Source organism: Lissotriton helveticus, chromosome 1_1 (genome assembly GCF_964261635.1).
Source record: "Lissotriton helveticus chromosome 1_1, aLisHel1.1, whole genome shotgun sequence".
Taxonomy (NCBI): Eukaryota; Metazoa; Chordata; class Amphibia; order Caudata; family Salamandridae; genus Lissotriton; species Lissotriton helveticus.
Genome location: NC_136057.1, coordinates 1938131064 through 1938153700, shown reverse-complemented (window position 1 = coordinate 1938153700; position 22637 = coordinate 1938131064). Strand labels below are relative to the sequence as shown.

General features: G+C 46.5%; 1 protein-coding gene across 1 annotated transcript in view; it reads left to right on the top strand.

The window, feature by feature from the left end:
- The window catches only part of CEP350 (centrosomal protein 350), a 1478431-nt gene that overhangs the window by 1045497 nt on the left and 410297 nt on the right, over nucleotides 1-22637 (top strand). The gene's annotated exons all lie outside the window — the stretch shown is intronic.

The following is a 22637-nucleotide window of genomic DNA, read 5'->3' as shown; positions in this document are numbered from 1 at the left end:
CCACTCTTGTTTCCATATTATTAGTGGGAAATGGCATATGTGAAAAGCTGTTCTGCAGTGATGGAGTGGAGGTATCCAGGGCTTAACTCCCATGAGAGGGTGCCTAGGAGTGCAAGTTTGGATGTTATGTCGTAATGCCTTGGAACCCAGCGATGTGCTGTATAGGTTGGGTAATTCTATAATAACAGAGCCCAGAAATCCAGGAGTGTTTAGCAGTTGAAGCAAAACATTTTTTAAACTTGTATTATTTTTGTAAAGTAACCATTTTATTGCGTTTGAATGCAAATACAGTACCATCACAAACACCTTACGGCTTGTATGTATGTTGCTTGAACATAGTTGGTCCTCATGCATTTGAATGGTCATGTCGGCCTGGTCCCTGATTCGGGTATGTCTTTTTCTTCTGAGGGAGTCAGTACACCCCTTCTCTATCTTTTTCATGCCTCCCAGATTTGCCTGTTTTTCCCCAGGCATCCCTGGGACTCATAAACTGTTTACTCGTGTATACCACATAAGTCTATCTCCGCCCTCCAAGCTCCCACCGGCGGGGCTCTTGCCTGGCGTTGGATGCATGCATTGTTCCTTTTCACTATTGCCCAACCCAGTTTAATGAGGACTCCCTCAGGATGAATGTGTTCCTCACCATCTACCAGGTGGACAAATACTACTTTGGGGATAGGTTGATTAAGGGTCTTTGGACAGTTCCTAACATGTCTCCTACTTCTTTCCATAACGGCTGGAGGACTGTACAGTCCCATACCGTGTGAATGCGGTCGCCCACCATGTTTCTGCATCCTAATATGGTATTAACCCTTTTTTCTTCTTTCATTACACAATATATTACTTCTCCAGTGCTTCTGAAGTTCAAATTGCCAACTATCCTCCATGCCTTCTCCCAAAGGATCAGTAGGTATAGAGTAGAAAAGGGGATGGATGAAGAGAAGGAGGTTAGAAAAACTCTGGATATACCAATTTTCTGTTTTTTTATCCTTGGCTTGTGAGCTGCTGATACCTGGATCTGTACCTAGGGCTATACCTCCACCATGCACTTTTTTTGTGACTAAGTAATCCTAAAGGGAGGGGTGCCATTTAATCATTCTTTAAAGAAAGAGGGTTCCACGTGCTTACACATTTTTCCCTGTCCACAGCGATGCTAATTTCCGTGCATTACATACATCTCCACCCAGTTTAGATTTTTTCATGATTTTATGTGTAGGAAAGTCTATTATTATGTGGTGTGGTTGTGAGCCCTTACCAAGTTATCATGTCACAATCTCTATCCAGTCCAGTTAGGTTATTAAAAAAAATAAACGTTGTTCAGCCCTTGGTAGCACAGAGCAGTCAGGCTTGTTTCAAGCACGAAGTGTAAAGCATTTAGAAGTACCAAAACAGTTAATAACTGGGAGGTACAGCACAATAAAAACCTGTCCCTAATTTATACAAATAGTGTATTTTTATCTTAATTTGAACACCAGAGGAACAAAAATCTATTGAGGGTAACCCAGCATTTAATTTTTCAAAGATAAGTAAAATATTTTGACTTTAATTGGTTGGCTGCAATAAACAAGTGGTTGGTAGCCAATGGGTTAAAACAGCTGTTGGAATACTCTTGGACCATTGACACTGGCTGGGGCCAGTCACATTACCACTCTGTTCCACCCGGAGCGGTCCAGGCAAGATGTGGTCTTGATGCTGGGGCTGAAGTTTGCTGAGATGCTGAAGAGATGTGCGGAGTTCTCTTGGGGTCCACAAAGTTCAGGGGTTGTCTCCTGCCTCAAGACTCAGTCAATGCTACAGCAGGGGAAGTCCAGTGCAGGCCTAATTGGCGCTGGTCTCCATGTTACAACAGGTTCCGCTGTAGCTTAGAGTTATGCAAGAAGAACACTTGATGGACAGAATGCAGAACAACGTCATACATTCACCCCAGTACAGAGATCTGGGCCTAATCCATCGTTTTTGTGCTCACCGTGCTCAACCAGCCATATGCAGATCAGTCTTGACCCTAGCTTAGAGGTAAGCAGATCCTTTTCTTTGTGGGACCTGAGTCCTCTTCGACTTTGTCTATGGGTTCCATGGCTGTGGGGCTACCTCAGGAAGGTCCAGACTCTGTCACCCCAAAAACACTGTTTGAAGCATTCGTGCTGCAGATACAATAGCTTTGCATAAGTCCGCCATCTCATTTTGGACTTCACACACATTGTTTTTGTTCCAAGAGGTTTTTTAAGTCACAAGACAGAGTGACTCCTCTTCTTGGTAATACTGCGCGTGGTCATCAACTGCATCTTCAGATTGTGTTTTTTCCGGCAACTGGTTCGGATGTAGTATCTCGCGCTTCGGTTCAAGTCTCCTTCGGCCCATTTTCGGTCCGTTCTATCTCTCGAGGGTATTATCTCAATCAGTAACTTATTACCTCCCATACTTGGACTTTCCGTTTGGGTTTTTGGCTTGTTCCCTTGGCCTACGGGCCACACCCTACCATGCAACACTTCTCCATTTCCAACGAACTTGAGAATGACCTGCTAATGGCATGCGGTCCGTTTCTGTCAGAAGTGCCACTCCAAATACCCTCACACCGACCAACATCTCGTTTGCAACTTGCCCAAACATCAAGAGGACATGAGTGAGACCTGTAAGTCTCTAATTTCTTCAGTCGAGAAGATGAAGAAGAGGCTTCAGCGGCACAGGAGGAATCACTTTCAGTCAGAAAGGGACTGGGCCACTCTTCAGCCAGTACCGAAACAACATACAGGGAGTAATTCTAGACCTGCTCCGAAAACCAAATCCTCAGCTTTCACAACAAAAACTGATCCTGATTTTTATCCTAGCTGTCCATCACCACCAGAAAAGTGGCCGCTCTTGCTGTGAGATCCTGATAAGCTGATGCAACACAGATTATCAGGATCTCATAGCAAGAGCGGCCACTTTTCTTCAGGTACCTTTATATGAGGACTTAATAGCGGAAGATATCCTCTTTGAAACTTTGTCAACTGCACAAAGAGAGCACAATAAGTACTACTCCTCAAAGGTATGACACTTCAATCAGATGAGCAGCCTGTCAAATCAAGGTTAATTACTCCACGCATTGATAAGAAATGCAAAACACCACCAACAGACCCCATTTTTATTAGAGGTCAATTAACCCCAGACTCTTTAGTGGTGTTCAATGCTAGGAAAAGAGCTAACTCCCAAACAACTGGAGAAGCACCACCACCAGAAATGGAGTCCAAACTCATGGATGCCTCTAGTAAAAAAGTTGCTGCACAAGCAGCTAATCCTTAGCATCTGATAAAGACATCTAGCTGCAGATTCATTAACTTTTGAATTCGCCCCAGGCACCAGTCTGGAGCCCAAAACATTTCAGCCATACCTCTGTATGCTGGGGGACAGTGTTGTATGGCTCCGCGATGACGTCGACCCCGATCATGATGTCTACTCCGGTCATGTCAGTGTAGCCATAGAAGTCCCCTCCAGCTCGCGGATGTCAGTGTCTTTTTTCCTTGCTGTAACGTGGATCCAGAGAAGCAGTTACTCGGCTCAAATTTTCTTTTTTACCTGTTTCGACAATTGGTGACGGAGGAACAGTGTGCCTTTTTCTAATGTCTTCAGCTTTCAAACCTTGTGGGTCTTATAGCCGACATATATTGGTGACGGACCAACATAGAATTTGTATGTGGTGTTTAGGCGAGCACCAAGAACCCCGAGGATTGTGGCTCCTACAAGAAACTAAAACCAAAGTCGTTAAAGGAGCGGCGTTTGAAGTTGATGGCGACGTGCGTGTCATGATCCTCAGAGACTTCCCAGCCTCGTCATTGTCTTGGGAAGATCATTTGCGGGGTCAATCTTGGAGCTGAAGCCATTCTGGAGGACATCGTTTTCCGGGGAAGTCAAAAGGTGAGAGAAGGGTGAAGTCGCAGCATTCTCGGACATCACTGCATGGAGACTCAGTCCCCATGACTGCTCCTGCTCGATGTTTGAGGAGGCCATACCTGACTCCGCACTGCGTCTCCCAGTGTTTCTGGGAGCCGTGGCGTCAATGGCTCAGATGATGGAATATTATAATTCCTTGCACCTCACCTTTGGGACCCTATCAACCTCTGGAGCACCTTTAGGCCCCAATGAGGTGAGTGGGGTGCCATCGGAGGGTTCGCCATCGGTGACGGTTGAGTTGATGGGTCTGCGCAGGTCCACAGTCCTTCGAGATCTTGACTTACGACACTGGTATTCAATCAGCTGAGTCCGACAGTGACGGCGGTATTGGTCAAAGTTGCTTCTTCTCCTCTGTGTAGGCGTTGTATGATGTCGAATGTTGAGTCGATAATTCAGACTGAGGGGAATATGCAGGTTTTGATTCTTTCTCATGAAGATGTTGTGGAAAGACAGCCAGTGTCGATTGAGGCAGGGCCCTTTCATCCCATTTCTGACATTAATGAACTTCAGATGGAGGAGAGCAGATTGTCTGCTCTGGGAGAGGCTAGTGGCCTGGATTCTTCACCAGCTTAAGGGTTGTTCTCTCCTCCTGGCCTTGCTAAGGAGGCAAGTTCCTCCTTTGCAGACATTCTAAGGAAAGTGGCTACAAGTTTAAACTTGTCACTTCCTACGGCGCAAAGGTCCACACACCCTTTGATTGAGGTCCTTTTTCAGGGGCAGATAGAGGAAGAACCTGTTCTTCCGTTTTGGAGGCTCTTTTTGATATTTTATTAGGTACTTGACCCAAGCCTGAGTCAGGGGCATCAGTGGACCGAGATATTGCACATGGACACCTGCCTGTGCCTGGGGACCCGGTTTGTCTTCAGAGGCATCCTTTCACACAAGGCTTGGTGGCCTAGGTTGTGACTTCTTCACAGGATGCAGATGCTATACCTAAGAAAACAGTGGGTGGTAAGGAGACTAAGAGTCGTGATGTATGTGGTAAGTACATCTTTGCTTCTGCAAATTCCACTTTGAGATCTACAAATACAGCTTGTGTGCTGGGGCAATATTCCCATGCTTTATGGGATTGACTACATAATATGTTGACATCTCTTCCAGATAAACTTCTCCCAGAGATTGGTGATTTGATTAAGGATGGTCAGCAGTCTGCCAGGCTTACTATAAGGTGTGGTATGGACACTACGGACTCTGTAGATCATGCATCGTCAGTGGCATTAAGGCGTCTGGCTTGGTTGGCAACTTCAGGTTTCTCTGAGGCTGTCCATTCAGCTTTGGTCGACATACCACTTGATGGTGCCCATCTTTTTGGGAGTCAAGCTGACAAAGCATTAAGATGCTTCAGTGAAAGACAGGTCTTCAGAGTCATACCTTTTCATCGTTTGTTACTGGTGTAACTTGTCTTTATACTTGAGATGCAAGCTATTACTTTATAAGTGAGTAAGATTTGTTAGGGCATTTTACATGTCCGTGATTGGTTTGACCTCTTGGTGTCCTGCAAAAGCAGATGTTTTATTCTCAGTACCCTTTTTTCCCTTTTTAAGTCTCGCCTAGCGAACCAGCGCATGTGCTGCTTCGCCTTGTCGAGACTCTATTGTTGTTTGTTTTGCTAGCGAAGGTAGGCAAACCATGTACGTGCACGGACAAACGATGTGCACGCGCATGGCGTCTCCTCTGGCTGTTGTTTTGCAGCGTATCACATGGTCCCTCCCGCTGACTCAGTTTCTCTATTATTAATTTCTTTATTGCTTCCATTCTTGTTCCTTTTTTTGATCCCTTTGTTTATTTGGAAGGAGTATAAGATTAGCAATTCAAAACTACGGCAGGCAGAGCGGTATTTTACCTTTCTGGTAGATTATTCCGATCCTGTCTGTTTCTCGATTGCTCTTCTGTTTACACCGACACGCTTGTTTAGTTGTGAAGTATTTTCTCTGGGTCCCTCTCAATTAGTATGTTGTGCTAATAGCACGTAGGCGCCCTGTGAGTGAAATAAAAAACTCAGGCCTTTCCCGTTGTGGGCACTGCTCTGTTCTCCTATCTTTGGCTAGTAACAAGTAGGCGTTGGGCATTGTAATCTGTGTGTGACCTAGGGTGCACAGGTTTGAATCTCAACAGATTCGCTCAGCGCTTCATCCTTCCGAGGGCGATTGAAGGAGTACCATTGAATTGTTATTCAGCGCTAAAACTCCCCAGCAGGTGAGCGAACGCTTTGTTAGTCCAATATTACCTTAGGAACTGGCATGAAAGCGTTCAATTCTTTGGAAGGTGCTATGTTAATCCACGTTGCTGTGAATATATGAAACTACCTTCTTCCTCACAACAGTGACCTGTAGAAGCACCAGGGGCCTCGACAGGAGGAAGTAAAGCGCTAAATTGTAATTAACAGTAAAATAAGGTACACACATGAGCCATTGGCTGTGAACACACACTACACAGCGCCAAGTCTCTGCATTTCCTTTCACTGAAGACGTCTTTCACTGCCACAGACGAGGGTGTCATTTCACTCTTTCAGTTGCAGGCGGGAGGCAGTAAGTTTGTCAGAAAACATCCAAGTCCAGGAGAGCTGGGGCAGAGTCAGTCAAAGGCATTCCTACTGTCTCACTTCTACACAGTGGTCCAGATGTGTTGCGAAATTAAAAATATCCAGATGTGTTGAATGTAGATCAGGGTGGGGGGATGGCAGATTGGCTTTCATATTTCCTGGCTATTCACAGATGGTTTTCTTTTACATATAAATGAAAAGAAAACAATTTACATTAGCCTCTATATCTGACACATAGCCTAACCTGTGGGCCTTTCAGGTTTGCTAATGAGAGACCGCAGGCAATGGAAGGCTGAACCGCACTTTGCCTACAATCTCAGGGTGTGTGTATGGGTGGCGCCGGGATCAGAGATCACATCTCCTGATGCTGACTTTCCAGGGGATGTCTTATCAGCCGGTTTCAGCTCCACAGCGGTCTGAGAGTCGGGCACTCACCTCCAGCACTGCCATTCCCTCGGATGGTTCCAGTCTCTCACCAGGAGCTGCGGATTCCGACACTAGTTCCTTCAGGGGCCCCCTCGGCTCCCGTCCGGTCCAGGAGTGTGTGCGGAGCTCACTGTGAGGCAGCTCTGTCTGCTCGTGGGAGTGCAGCAGACTTCCAAAGTCTGGGTCTAACGACGAGAGCCAGGGCTGGGCCTCTCTGCTGTCCAACCCCGAACTCCCAAAAAGTTACTCCGAGGTGGGCAGAACGGGCTGACGGCGTATCATCACGCGGGACTGGGAAGAGGCGAGGGAGCCCTGCAAAACACACGCCCCTGGCCTGGCCGGAGAGAACACATCCGCTACAGGAACGTTTAGTAGTGAAAATGTGAAACAGTATGCAGCCCTTAACTCTCTTCTGTCCAGAAAAACACTTGAAAAGTCTCAAAGAAAACTCAGCGGGTTAATGGGCCTGCAGCAGAATACTTCAGTTTAATGCTAGAATTGTGGATTTTTTTTTGCTGTACTGTATTCACTTTCTTGAGTGTTTTTCCCTTGCATCCGGGAGGTTCCCTCTGGCTTGGATCCAGAGAGAGACAAATTAAAATAGCATGGTGGTTTAAATTATGCATCAAAACAAGAAAAGAACAAGCATTTACAATGCAATAGGTCTCACATTACTGAAAGTTTGAGCTATTGGTGTTGCATTATTATTAGCTCAAACATTCATTAATGCGAGACCTATTGCATTGCAAATGCTTGTTTAGGTTGGTATTGATTTAGATGACCAAGGGAGGTTGTCCCTTGGCTTCTGAGGATGAGCTTTGTGCTAAAGAGGTTATTGTCAAGAGACGTGTCTTCTTGTATGGAAGAATTTCTGATGCAAGCTTCTTTGAAGGAGTTCAGTATGGTAAAATGTGCATGGTTTCGACCTTTCGTAGTCTCTCATAGGGACATGTTGGTATGCCAGTAGTAAGTCTGATATATAGTGACGCTCTGGTGTTTACTCAGAGTAATCAGCGTAGTAAGTCCTCACTACTGTTGTGGTGTGTATGTTTATTATGGCGCTGATGGATTCAGGGCCTATGTTTTGTATTCTTTGAAATACATGTTCCTGTGGTTCACCCTTCATAAAAGTCCTCTTGGACTATGTGTTTTATGGTGCAGGTAGTTTTCTCTATCTGAGCGCACTGCACAAGTAAACGCAGAGTGTACGGTGTATTGATTGCAAGACATAAGTTAGTGCTTAGATCAATGAGAGAGAGAGAGGACTAGATAGGCTAGACCGTATCCCCTGGATTATATATGCATATATCAATAAGGGCTAGCTAGTTTAAGAAGGGTATGGGAGACTCAGGTAGGTACGTCAGAAAACAATAACAGCAGATAAGGAAAAGCACTGTCTTGCTTATAAAGCCCTCACCCACCGACCTAGTCGGTGGCATGCTTCATCATCGGGCCCACCACAGTGGCACCGAATGTGCCCCGGGTGTGCTTCAACGCCAGGTGACTGCGGAGCTGGTATGTTGCTGAGTGTGCAGTGAAAAGGGTGAGAGAAGTGAAGTTTTAAAAGGCTATACAGGAGGTCCCAGCACCCGAGGGTTACTTATCTTTAATGAACTGGGCCTCTGTTAGTGGATAAAAAGGCAAGAAGACGTAGATTGGAGTGCTGATTATGACCTCCAACGTCTAGTGTGGTCTACATGTTTCAGCCAGTGCCTTGTAAATTTTAAGCTGGCTTTCCTCAGGACCAATGGAAATGTGAAAAAGTGCAGATTAAATAACAATAAACTTAAATTTTAAGTGATTGTCTGGTCTTTTGGCTATGTGTGGCGCACGCTAAGGCGCTATAGCTGTTAGAGGGGGATTCCCTCAAGCTTGACTACAGGTAACACACAGGACAAAGACAAGACGTACAGGGTAGAGTTAGTGGCCTTCTCCTCTGTGGAGGGGATAGGTTATTAATTTGTTCAGTCCTAGAACATAATGGAGTAAACTCTGTATCTTATGCTGTGTGATAGGTAGGGTCGGAAACAACATGATGGAGACTTCTAGCTGCAGTTTCCTTATCTGTTTTCGGTCATACAGTTTATGGTTGGAGTTTTTAGGCTTTATAAGAAGGTCTTGTTATTCTCCCACAAAGCTTTTTAGGGCTCGGGCCTACGTCACACTGCGTAGTAGTGTGGGCAGAGCCCAAGAGTCCTTTTCTGAGGGGTTCGGAAATCGTACCTACCGAATTCCAGAATGCTCGTGCATTTTGCTATTTTTTTTGCCAGCTGCATGGCAATTGACCCTCGCATGTGTGTGTTTTTAGAAGAGAGCACGCAATAGGCCATAGGCGGTAGAGTAGCTCCGCCTATGGCATATTCAGTGCGGTCACGCGCACCAGAAGGCCATATTTTTTCAATTACCAGCTGTCAGGGCTCGCGGTAATTGAAGACAGATGCTGGGCGCGCGTGCACCATTCTTTGCTGTGTGCTCAACGAAGCTTCTGAACTCTATTTGGGCTTCCTGGAGCGTGTGCATTTAGTGTCTGGACTGGATGTTGCTGGGCGCGCGTGCACCATTCTTTGCTGTCTGCTCTACGAAGCTTGCCTTCTACCCCCTGATTGCATTCGATAATAAGAAGCGCCCCGCCCGCATTCTTCTCTCGAGAAGCCAATGAAATCGCCTCTCTCCTGCCACCGAAAGCCGCACTAGTGGGGCCCTTTATAGCAGCACTCTGTGTGCACGCCAGTGGAAGCAGTGCTTTGTCCCTCCTTAGATGTCCAAGTGTCACTTACCCTTTGTTTAGATTCAGATACATTAGGGTAAGTTCTGCATTGTTGACATCAGAGCTCGAAGCTCCTTTGACCTTTGTCCTGTTCCCAGAAGTAGTACATGGACGCCGCGGAGCGTTCTATTCTTTGTCGGGGGTGGGGGCACCTTCCTATGCTGTACGTGGCGCCCCCAGTGCCCCTCTTTGCTGGGATGCTTTTGTTGCGAGTCTTACTTGCCACATGAAGCCATTATCCTCATACGTGACGTTGTTATTCATTGTTCACCTCCTGTCTCCAGCAGCCAGGAGTGTGCAAGGCAGTTCTTTCCATTGACATCCCCACCCCAGAGGGTCACAACACCCTTCTCCATGGGAAATACAATGAACAGGCGCGCCATAGGAGCCTCGCGTTTGCGTACCACCAGGGGCGTAGCGTTGGTGCAGCAGGTGCAGTGGCACCGGGACCCAATCGTTTGGGCCTAAGGGGGAGGCATAAACCCGGACAATGCTGTATTTTAGTGTCTCAGCGGCAGTCAAAAGTGCCATTTTCCTTGCTTCACCAGGGCTCATGGCATCCTTGCTTCACTACTACATACAACGCTAGCTCCATGAAGGTTTTTGTGAAATACGGAGGCGAAGTAGGCAGATAGGCTTTGGGTGGCGCAACCAGTACCCTGAAGCCATTTCGGCAAATGAATGCGCATTTGTGAGTACAAGGGTGCTCACCTGCAAGACGTCAGTACCCATTGCTTTCTGATGCTTGACTTTTTAGTACAGGCGATAGGTCAGATGGTTAGTGCACCTGGTGCGGAGACGTGGTAACATCCTAAAGGTTGCACGGACACACCACGCATTGGTAAGCTCCGCCTTTTATTTAGATGAGCTTGTAAAAGGAGTGCAGTGAGTAGGCGAATTAGAAGTTCTGCCTGCGGCTTGCAGGAACAGAGAGCAGTAGGTGCAGTTAGCGCTTCTGAGCAAGATTGCAAAAAACCTCCAGCCACACAACAGCCAGGCTCGGCGGTGTAATAGGCAGCTTGGGCATCAGAGGCAGGCGGCAAGGTGCGACACTGTGCCAGCCACCTGCACCTAGCACCCAAGATCTGCAATGCCACGTCCTGGCATCAAGTAGCCAGGTCACCTGATTTTATTTATTTTTTTAAAACACAACTTGTATTATTTTATCCTAGGCAACGCAGTCCTGGGCACTACATAGCTTGAGCAATCGTCTCCACATGCACAGTACATAAACCATAGAAAGCTTCCAAGTAAAACACTTCAGGGCATAACATCAATATACATAAAGCAATACTATCCACGCCCAATGCAGCTAGAGAGGAGCATACCACCCACCCTATCCCCCCCCACACTCACTATCATGCTCCACAAGAGAACCATCACTGGGAACACAGTGTTTGTTCAGTCCCTCATCATAGTGAAGGTTTTACATGTCCTGTACTGTCCCAGGGTCGAAGGATCTTAGGGGGGTTCCCCATCTAAGGGATCCACCCGGCGTGTCCGGCTCGGGATCTCAGAGACACGTTTCAAGGAACAGTGTTTGTTTGCGGCTGGGCTGCGGGTAAACAATCTTTCTTTCCGTCCTGCCACCCGAACTGCAGATTGCATAACACTGTGAGTGTTTCTTCTAAGACGTGTCACGGCACTCTCTGAAACTGAGCACGTCACCCGGAGCAGTGCCCGGCTCTCTGCTCCCCAGCCGTGCCAAACTAAACACCGCAGCAACAGACGGGGCCCTGAAAGTAGATGGCAGGCATCGGAGAGCAGAGTGCTGTTGAGTGCAGAGTGCTGTTGAGTGCAGAGTGCTGTTGAGTGCAGAGTGCTGTTGAGTGCAGAGTGCTGTTGAGTGCAGAGTGCTGTTGAGGGCAGAGTGCTGTTGAGGGCAGAGTGCTGTTGAGGGCAGAGTGCTGTTGAGGGCAGAGTGCTGTTGAGGGCAGAGTGCGTTTAAGGGCAGAGTGCTGTTGAGGGCAGAGTGCTGTTGAGGGCAGAGTGCTGTTGAGGGCAGAGTGCTGTTGAGGGCAGAGTGCTGTTGAGGGCAGAGTGCTGTTGAGGGCAGAGTGCTGTTGAGGGCAGAGTGCTGTTGAGGGCAGAGTGCTGTTGAGGGCAGAGTGCTGTGTGCTGTTGAGGGCAGAGTGCTGTGTGCTGTTGAGGGCAGAGTGCTGTGTGCTGTTGAGGGCAGAGTGCTGTGTGCTGTTGAGGGCAGAGTGCTGTGTGCTGTTGAGGGCAGAGTGCTGTTGAGGGCAGTGTGCTGTTGAGGGCAGAGTGCTGTGTGCTGTTGAGGGCAGAGTGCTGTGTGCTGTTGAGGGCAGAGTGCTGTGTGCTGTTGAGGGCAGAGTGCTGTGTGCTGTTGAGGGCAGAGTGCTGTGTGCTGTTGAGGGCAGAGTGCTGTGTGCTGTTGAGGGCAGAGTGCTGTGTGCTGTTGAGGGCAGAGTGATGTGTGCTGTTGAGGGCAGAGTGATGTGTGCTGTTGTGTGCTGTTGAGTGCTGTGGGCTGTTTAGTGCTGTGTGCTGTTGAGTGCTGTGGGCTGTTTAGTGCTGTGTGCTGTTTAGTGCTGTGGGCTGTTGAGTGCTGTGTGCTGTTGAGTGCTGTGTGCTGTTGAGGGCAGAGTGTTGTGTGCTGTTGAGGGCAAAGTGATGTGTGCTGTTGAGGGCAGTGTGCTGTGTGCTGTTGAGGGCAGAGTGATGTGTGCTGTTGAGGGCAGTGTGCTGTGTGCTGTTGAGGGCAGAGTGCTGTGTGCTGTTGAGGGCAGTGTGCTGTGTGCTGTTGAGGGCAGTGTGCTGTTGAGGGCAGAGTGCTGTTGAGGGCTGTTGAGGGCTGTTGAGGGCAGAATGCTGTTGAGGGCAGAGTGCTGTTGAGGGCTGTTGAGGGCAGAGCGCTGTTGAGGGCAGAGCGCTGTTGAGGGCAGAGCGCTGTTGAGGGCAGAGCGCTGTTGAGGGCAGAGCGCTGTTGAGGGCAGAGCGCTGTTGAGGGCAGAGTGCTGTTGAGTGCTGTTGAGGGCAGAGCGCTGTTGAGGGCAGAGCGCTGTTGAGGGCAGAGCGCTGTTGAGTGCTGTTGAGTGCTGCGTGCTGTTGAGTGCTGCGTGCTGTTGAGTGCTGTTGAGGGCAGAGTGCTGTTGAGGGCAGAGTGCTGTTGAGGGCAGAGTGCTGTTGAGGGCAAAGTGCTGTGTGCTGTTGAGGGCAGAGTGCTGTGTGCTGTTGAGGGCAGAGTGCTGTTGAGGGCAGAGTGCTGTGTGCTGTTGAGGACAGAGTGCAGAGTGACTGTTCCAGAGAGAGCAGGGTATGCTTGTGCGCTTACATGGTGCACTGACACACAGGAGCTAAAACAAAGAACAGCTGAACACCTGTCTTGGGAGCTTCATTGAGGCAGCCGGCCCTCTGTGAGGGGAGCAGCAAGGAGAGGACGCCTCAACCAATCAAGCGCAACTACTCACAACCTACTGTACGATTACAACACAGGCCAAAGGGCAGTGCTAGGTCTTTTCGCATTACGTAGGGTGAGCAGTGTGTGAGCGTGTAGTGTGAGCAGTGTGTGAGCATGCAGGGTGAGCAGTGTGTGAGTATGCAGGGTTAACAGTGTGTGAGCGTGCAGGGTGAACATTGTGTAAGTGTGAAAGGTGAGCAGTGTGTGAGCGTGCAAGGCGAGCAGTGTGTGAGCGTGCAAGGTGAGCAGTGTGTGAGCGTGTAGGGTGAGCAGTGTGTGAGTATGTAGGGTGAGCAGTGTGTGAGTGTGTAGGGTGAGCAGTGTGTGAGTGTGTAGGGTGAGCAGTGTGTGTGTGTGCAGGGTGAGCAGTGTGTGTGTAGGATGAACAGTGTGTGTGTGTGCAGGGTAAACAGTGTGTGTGTGCAGGGTGAACAGTGTCAGTGTGCAGGGTGAACAGTGTGTGAGTGTGCAGGGTGAACAATTCCAATCCAAACCACATAATTCCACTACACACCACATGCATACACTCCATAACACATGGCTAAAAGACATTGCCATTTACAACGCCATTAGCTCTAACTAAAAAAAAAATCCGAGACCTATTGCATTTCCAATGCTTGTTTACTTCTGTCTGGAGGTTATATATTACCTGTCTTTTTGAGTATGTATCTATTTTCTCTGTTTATTACAAGTCCTTGGGAAATCATGGCTGTTACTTCTTGAGATGGACTTGTGATCAAATTGTGTTTCGTATCACGTGTTGCTGCATGCGCTGGTTGCTAACAAGGATTCATTTTGTATATTATTTCCTTTTAATGTTTCTTTTTTCTTATTTAATGTTTTGATACTGCACTAATAGGTGAATTCCCCTTTATTATTTTGCTCGCCTTGGTATTTTGAGCACATGCCCACGGCTCAGAATCACATTCAGACTTTCGGACAATGACACTGAAGGCCAGTGGAGGAGTGTGGCTCACTGATTAGAGCGGCAGACCCTGATGCAGAGGTCTGGCCCGGGACCAGGGTTCAATTCCCGACGCGGCAGGGTCCTGAGCCCAAAATGTCCACGGACTCGATAATTCTCGCCTCGGTGCCTATTCTAATCATGGGGTCCCACGCTGCAACTCTGGGCAATAGTTGCTTAATCTCCACTACGGCGGCCCACCCGCTGCGGGATGCCTGGCTTTCACCCTAGGGATACCCCATAGGGGTTATCTCACAGGGAAAAGACAGGACGGGTTCCCAAGGCAAGCGCCTTGATGCCTTCGGGTGATACGTGCGCTATATAAGTTGCAATACATATATACATACATGCAGGTGCATGCTTTGTAGATACTTGCGGTCCAGCAGTAAATGTAGGCCAGCGAAGCTCTAGGAGTTGTCAAAGCTATCGGAGTCTATTGTGACACAATTTTATATGTATTATGTATATTTCCAGGTGCACCTTTGTGGCAATTTAATTTTACAACTGGCATAATTGATGAATACCAATATTAAATTCAAACCTCTTAGGGCCATTTTTGTTTCTTTACAGTGCATAATGTAACCTTCAAGTGGTCATTTATTCAAACAAAATTCATCATGCCATGGAAGTAATATTGTTTATCTTGCTTTTAGGTTCATTCATTTTGGTATTATGGAATGAGTTCTGAGAGTCCTTCTTTGGGTTTTATCAGGACACTTTCTTTTTTGATATCTCTTTATTGTTGTAAAGAAGGCAGATTTCATGACTTTTGTTTAGCAATCGGGTCTTTTGGCCATCAAGTTCTCTTCCCTTTTTGGGATAGAGGATAATGTCTGATAACTGACAGATGGTTCTTTAAGAGTTTTTTCCACTTTCCTTGAAGGGACGATTGCTTTTCATGTATATGTTCTGTGACCATGATCATGGATTCCATCAAAAGCCTAGCTCTTATTTTGCTGTTCCTACTTTACATTTGGTTGATTGTTAGTTATGACCGGCGGGTGCTCTTTGAGAACTTTTGTAGGATTAGTTTGCAGACCCTCCTCCGTGGGGCAATAGCTATGGTATTTAATTCAAATGGAATCTGTAGCTAGATGTCTCTATCAGATGTAAAAGTTACTTTTCTTTAGTAATGTGATATCTGGTAGAGACAGTCTAGCCGCAGATACATTACCTTCCTGCCCATGCTCCCCTCTCTGCGAATGACTTATGAGGTAAGGGTTATACCCTTTTTCAGTACTGGTTTTATATACCGGTGATCACTATCTCAACTTATGCTGGGAGTCAACAAACCAGTTGGGCTGGCCCCATAGGTTTTTGTTGACAAGTTACTGTACCATCTATTTCCAAATGTGTGTGGTGTGTGGGGTGGAGGGTGTTCTCTCTTTCACACTAGATTAGACACCAGTGGACAGTATTGATTTATTTGTTCTTTCTTTGAAAGTCTTTGTTTGGTATATTAATACTTTGTATTGACACTTTTAATATGTCATATATTGTTGTGATTCAACAAGCAACTTGGTGTAGTTTTTATAGATTTAGTTTTGCTATTACCATGCCATTCATTACCATTGATGAATGGACTATAGAGTGTAAGGGTTTCTTCCCTTACTTGATGATTATTCACCATGGTGTGGGTTTCACGTAGCCCTGTGCTTTGCTGATTCTTTTGGGTTTTTCTTTAAAAACCATGTCTGGCATCAACATACCATTTGATGGTTGTTTTGTATTAATGTTTCAAATATTTTTTAATCTTTTTGGCACACTGCATCCACTGCCAGTTTCTATAGAGGCTCTGTGTTCTGGTGCGGAAGGTTGCACAGAAGAAACTGACATCCGCGAGCCGGAGGGGACTTGTATAGCTCCACTGACGTCATAACCGGAGTGGACGTCATTGCGGAGCCTTGCAATGCCGTCCGCCAGCGCACAGAGGTACTGCTGAAATATTTCCGGATCCAGAATGGCACCTGGGGAGAATTCAAAAGTTAATGATTCTGCAGCTAAACTTTGTTTCTTTCAGATATCACGTCACAGAAGGTAAGTAAATTGTATGTATAACCAATAGTCAGACTTTACTAGCAAAACATGATAGAGCTCCCTGGGACGAAATAGAGGGGCTTCTCCAACACCTCCCAGAGGAGCACAGAAAGAGGTGAAGAGATTGTCAATGGAGGCAAGCTTATCACCAACCGTTCCATTAAGTGTGCACCAGATGCAGCCGACACTGCTGCTAGAGGTATAAATACCAGTGTCCTATTAAGAAGGCATGCATGGTTAAGGGTATCCGTTTTCTAAACAAAAGTACAACAAACCATATTAAATCTCCCATTCGATAAGGAACACCTTTTCGGCCCTAAAGTGGACATAGCCCTTGTGAAAATGAAAAAGGACACGGAGGCAGCAAAATCAATGGGAGCTCTACAAACATCAGGTTCCTTTCATAGGCCCAATTATAAACGAGGGTCATGGACAGCTTCCACAGATACCTCTGGGTCTGGGTCTCAATATAAAAGTCAGGGACAAACCTCAGCAACAAAAAGCTTCTACAGAGGCAACAATTCCAGTTCCTAAAATAGCAATACTAAACAACGATTCCTTTACCTTACCCCACAGCACCAAACACCTGTTGGGGGTCGTCTTCAACAATTTCTCAAAAAATGGAATCCAATTACAACAGACCAATGGGTCTTAGACATTATACAACATGGTTATTGCCTGGAGCTCATAACAACTCCTCCAAATATTCCACCTCACAAACACAAACTATCCATTCAACATCAAATCCTTCTGCAACAAGAAATAACAGCTCTGTTGCAAAAAGGAGCAATAGAACCAGTACCATCACAATTTCACTGGATAGGGGTATATTCACTATACTTCCTTAGTCCCCAAAATGATGGATCCCTCCAGCCCATTCTAGATCTCAGACCACTTTATCATTATATAATATCAGAAGATTTCCACATGGTCACTCTTCAAGAGATCATCCCTTTACTACAAAAAAAGGGGACTTCATGGCAACCTTAGATCTAAAGGATGCCTATTTCCATATCCCAATTCATCCACACACAGAAAATACCTCAGATTTCTATTTCAGGGAAAGCATTATCAATTCAAACTTCTTCCCTTCAGGATGACTACGGCACCAAGAGTATTCACAAAATGTTTAACAGTTGTGGCAGCACATCTGCACAGAGAAAACGTTCATGACTTCCCTTATCTAAATGACTGGTTACTCAAAGCAAACACATACACACTTTGCAAACAAAACACTCAAAAGTCCCTAGATTTACTATATCAACTAAGGTTTACAGTCAACCTACAAAAATCTCATCTACAGCCAGCTGTTACCCAATCGTTTCTAGGGGCCATGCTCAACACATATCTGGCGTTCGCATCCCCAAACACAGAAAGAATACACAACATACTAACATTAATTCAACAGTTTCATACTGCAACTCACATTCCTGCCAAAACATTTCTCAGACTTCTGGGCATGATGACATTTTTTATTTACATAGTCCCACATGCCAGACTAAATATGAGACCTCTACAGCAATGTCTCTCTCAACAATGGACCCTGTCACTGGGGCAACTTCACGGTCTAGTGTTAGTAAACAGCCGCACGTATCACTCTCTGCAATGGTGGAATCCACAAAATGTATACAAGGGGCGACTGTTTCAGGACCCAGTTCCTCAAATAATTCCAACAGATGCTCCCCTAACAAGATGGGGAGCACATCTCCACAATCTCATTATTCAGGGACTATGAGATTCCAAACACATGAATCTCCATATCCATCACCTAGAACTGCAAGCTGTTCATCTACCGATCAAAGCCTTCCCAACTCACCTATAGCACAAAGCTGATTGGAACAGAAAATATGACAACCATGCATTATTTACGAGGGGGTGGGGCGCACACTGCAATTATCTCAGCTGGCACAGAAAATATGGAAGTGGCAGATGGCCCTGGAAACTCCAGTTGTGCTGTAACCTGTTGCAGGATCGGTTTCCAATGTTGGGCGACTGAGCAAGAGAGATCGAGAGTCATGGTGCCACCGCCGCACCTGCTCAGGTTAATGAGAGTGGTAATAGGGGGCAGAGTTCCGCTTCAATTTCTTGCCTTTATTTTGGACTTAATGGACAATTTGTGTTGCGATGAAGACCAGCCTCTGGAGCAGCTTCCGCCACTCTAAGGCGGTCGTGATGTAGTCATGTTCACAGTTCTTAAGGGAGCACAGCCACCTCCTGGGAGGCTGGATCCAACGATTATTCGCAGGTGGGAAAGCTATATCATCAGACAGGTGGGTCCTGCAGTTCTTTCACAGGGGATATGTGTCTACTTCCTCTCTTCACTGCACAACAATTTCTGTTGTTTTTGTAGTATTAAACACACAGAAAAATCTCCTTCACAAAATCCCTTTTTTCATGATAGAGTTGAAAGGAAAGGACAGAGTAGCCCATAGACTCCCATTATCTGTCTTTAAAAATAGAAGCTGTGCCTTTAAGATACCAGAGACCACCAGTATCCCATCTTTCACAGCTAGTGGCAGTCATTTCAGTTCTTTTTGAGGGCGATGAAAAGAGAATGCATGCTCTATGTTATGAATCCCTGTGCATATTCCACCATGGAGGAGGGAGGGTTGCTTATGACTTATCATCTAAATACCCCTATGAGAGAACAGGAGTTACAGGTAAGAACCCGTTCCTTCTCTCATACGAAATTTCCATGTATAGTCATAAGCACTTGCATAGATTAGCAAGCCCATCCCTGTAAAAAAAAGCGGTGGAAGAGGCAGAGAAAGAGATATGTAGATTTAAGCAAACAGGTTTCAAAGGGAAGCCTGCCCCACTTGAGCATCTGCCTTGGCATCAAAATCCAGGCAGTAGTGTTTAGTAAAAGTATAAACTGATTTTCAGGTAGAAGCCTTGCAAATCTCTGCAATTGGAATATTACAAAGCAAGGCAGCAGTAGCTGCTTTCCCTCTAGTCGAGTGAGCTTTAGGCTTACTAGCTAAAGATTTGTTCGCTTTTTGGTAACACAGAAGTATGCAGGAAACAATCCATCTAGGGATGGACTGCTTAGAAGTTGTCTGACCAATACGGTAGGAACCATAGTTTACAAATAACTGGTCAGATCTCCGTAGATTCTTAGTTTTGTCTAAATAGAACTTTAAAAGTCGTCTCACATCCAGGGAATGAAGAGATCTCTGCTTGAGTGGATGGATGCTGGAAAAAAAGTAGGCAAGGAGATGGTCTTGTTCACATGAAAATCGGAAACCACCTTAGGGAGTAACTACGGATAAGTCCTCATAACCACTTTAGATGCGTGAAAAACTGTGTATGACTCTTTACAGCATAGTGCCTGGAGTTCGCTAACCCTGCGGGTGGAAGTAATCGCCACAAGGAAAGTTGTCTTCCAAGACAGATGCTGAAGAGACGATTTATGTATGGGGCTCAATAGGTTCTTGCATAAGACGAGAAAGTACCACATTAAGCTCCCAGGGAGGAGAAGCACTCTTAATGGGGGGAAAACCTTCAAGCCTCCAGGAAATCTTTAATGGGATTCTTAAAAAGAAAGTTTGTGAAGGGCATTTCCTTTAGGCAGTAAGGGCTGCCAAGTGAACTTTAATGAAAGACAATTGTAAGCCAGATTGTGCCAGAAGAAGCAAATATGGGAGGATGACATCTCCCTGGCAAGAGGTAGGATCCTCATTATTTGATGAGCACCAAATACAGAATCTCTTCCATTTATGAGTTTAGGCAGACCCCGTGGATGGCCGCTTAGCTTCTTTGAGAATGTCCAATCAGCTCTGGGGTATGTTCTAGTGTCCAAATTGTACAATCTCGGGAGCCCTGCTGCCAAATTCAAAGAGGAGAGGTTGGGGTGCACCATCTGGCCTTTGAACTTCGTTAGTAGATCTGATCGACTAGGAAGCCTGAGATGTAGATGAATAGACCATTGAAGGAGGTCTGTGAACCACCATTGACTTGGCCACTCCGGGCTACAAGAATCCTTGTGGTCCGCCACTGTGTCAGCTTGATGAGGACTGCCGGGATATGGGGAACTGGAGGAAAGGCGTAAAGATATCTGCCTGACCAGTTGATCCATAGGGTATTCCCAATGTTCCCGGTTGGTTGTACCATGACGCAAAATATTGGCATTTGCTGTTTTCTGCGGTGGTGAACAAGTTGACCTCTGGAGTACCCTGTATTCCAAAGAAATTGTGCACCACATCATGGTTTAAGACCCACTCTTGGTTTTCCTGGAGGAGTCTGCTTAGAGAGTCGGCCTGACAATTTTGAACACCTGGGAGGTGAGTTGCTTTTATGGTCAAGTTTCTGGCCAGAAACCACTTCCAGATCGTCCGGGCTTCCCGAAACAAAAGTCTGGACCTCAAGCCTCCCTGCTTGTTGAGGTAGTACATTGTTGTTATATTATCCGTCTGTACAAGCAGGGAGTTGGAGTTGAGTAATGGACCAAAAGCTTTCAACGCATGTGAACTGCTCACAGCTGTAGCAGATTGATGTGATAAGTAGATTCTTTGTGTGACCATTTGCACTGGATTTGAAGTTGACCTGTATGGGCTCCCCATCCCAGGAGAGAGACATCCGTGACTATGGTCTGAAGAGGCATCTGCTTGTGAAATGGGATCCCTCGTAGGAGATTGGTGGGACAACACCACCATTTGATGGACCGGAGGGCGTGTTGAGACATTTGATTCCGGTCTTCCCAGTCTCCTTCTTGATTGATTCCATTGATCTTCCAGGCATTCCTGCAGAGTTCTAATGTGCAGACGTGCATTTGGAGTGAGGAATATACAGGATGCCGTCCAACCCATGAGGGAGGATACCTTTCTCCCATTCGGTCGAGACAGTGCCATGGGACCCTGAGCCTTCCGAAGGATCGATAAGCGTCTCTCCTCTCAAAGGACACACATTTGCCATGCAAGTATCGATTGAAGCTCCCAGATATTGCAGGCACTGTATGGGAACCAAAATGGATTTTGCCTGGTTGATATGAAGACACACCCGAAGAAGAATATCAGAAGTCCAATTGAAATGCAGCTGAGCTTCCTGAGCCGTTGATACCTTGATTAGCCAATCATCTAGATATGGGTAGAAGAATACTTTGTGCTTCCTCAGATGCTCGGTCACCTCTACCGTGTTTTTGGAGAAAGCCCTGGGTGCTGACCACAGGCCGAATGGGAGCAAACAGTATTGGTAGTGGTTGTTCCCCACCGTGAACCTCAAAAATTTGCTATGCTGCTCTATGATGGGAATATGGAAGTATGCATCTTGAAGGTCAATTGTGCATAACTAATCTCCTCGATGAGGGTAGATTTGGTGTAATGCTAACATTCTCAACCTCTCTCTCTGAATCCACTTGTTGGCCGTCCTTGAGTCGTGAATGGGTCTGAACTTGTTCTTGTCTTTCTTTTTGACAAGAAAGAATCTGGAGTATAGCCTCCTGCCTTTTTGTAAGGGAGGAACGGGATCCACCGCCTGTTTCTGTAAGAAAATGTCCGCTTCCAGTTGTAATTGGCGCAGTTGGAACTTGGATTGTTTCGGAGGTATTGACGGTGGAGGGCTGACAAACCTGAGTGAGTATCCATTGCAAACAATATTCAGCACCTAATTGTCTTGCGTTATTTTTTGCTACTCTGTCCGGTAATGTCTGACACTTCCCCCTACAGGAGCGGGTAACGGAAGAGGGGGAAGACAGGATTCAGTGTTTTGCACCAGCTGGCATCTTGCCTCCTTGAGAGGGCTGCTGGCCTGATCTTCCTCTTCTTTGTTTCCTTTGGTGAGGCTGGTAGGAACGTTGGTACTGTGATTGCGTACCTGGCTAGCGACCCTGATACCATCGAGGGGTTTGAACCCTCTGTGCAGAATATTGTCCATTTTGGCTTTCATCCTGGCCCATCCCCTCATCGGCGTGAGTGCCAAAAAGAGTCATACTTGAAAACGGGCGATTCAGAATGCGTTGTTGCTATTTAGGCTTATATGACGCAAGGCGTAATCAAGAATGTCGCCGTAATGCCACTCCATGGCAATACTCGTGTGCAGTAAGGAGGGATGTGTCTGCTGCTGCCCTCTGCAAGTATTTCATTAAAATCCTCTCTCTTGTCTCTAGGGAGGTAGTCCGCAAACTGTTGGAGCGATTCCCACAGTGCCCAGTCATATCTCCCTAACAAGGATGTGGCACTAGTGGCTTTCATGACAGTCACTGCTGTGTTGCAAACTTTCCTCCCCGCCGAATCCATTTTGGGGCTTTCTTTATCTGGTAGTACTGTCGAAGTTAGAGCCGCAGCATGTTGCTTCTTGACAGCCACCACAATTACAGAGTCCAGAGTTGGGTCTATCCTAAGGAAAGCAGGATCCTGCTCCTGAGGCCGGTATTTTTTCTGCAACCTGTAAGGAGCTGACTTAATCGTAAAAGGTGTCAAGAAAAGCCCAATGCTGGTTCTAACAGTCCTGGCACCAGAGGAAGCAAAGGATGTGACACCTGTTTATGTTGCTAAGTGTCAAATGTGACAGAAGTAGTAGGTGTAGGAGTGGAGACTAGAATATTCAACTTGGAAGC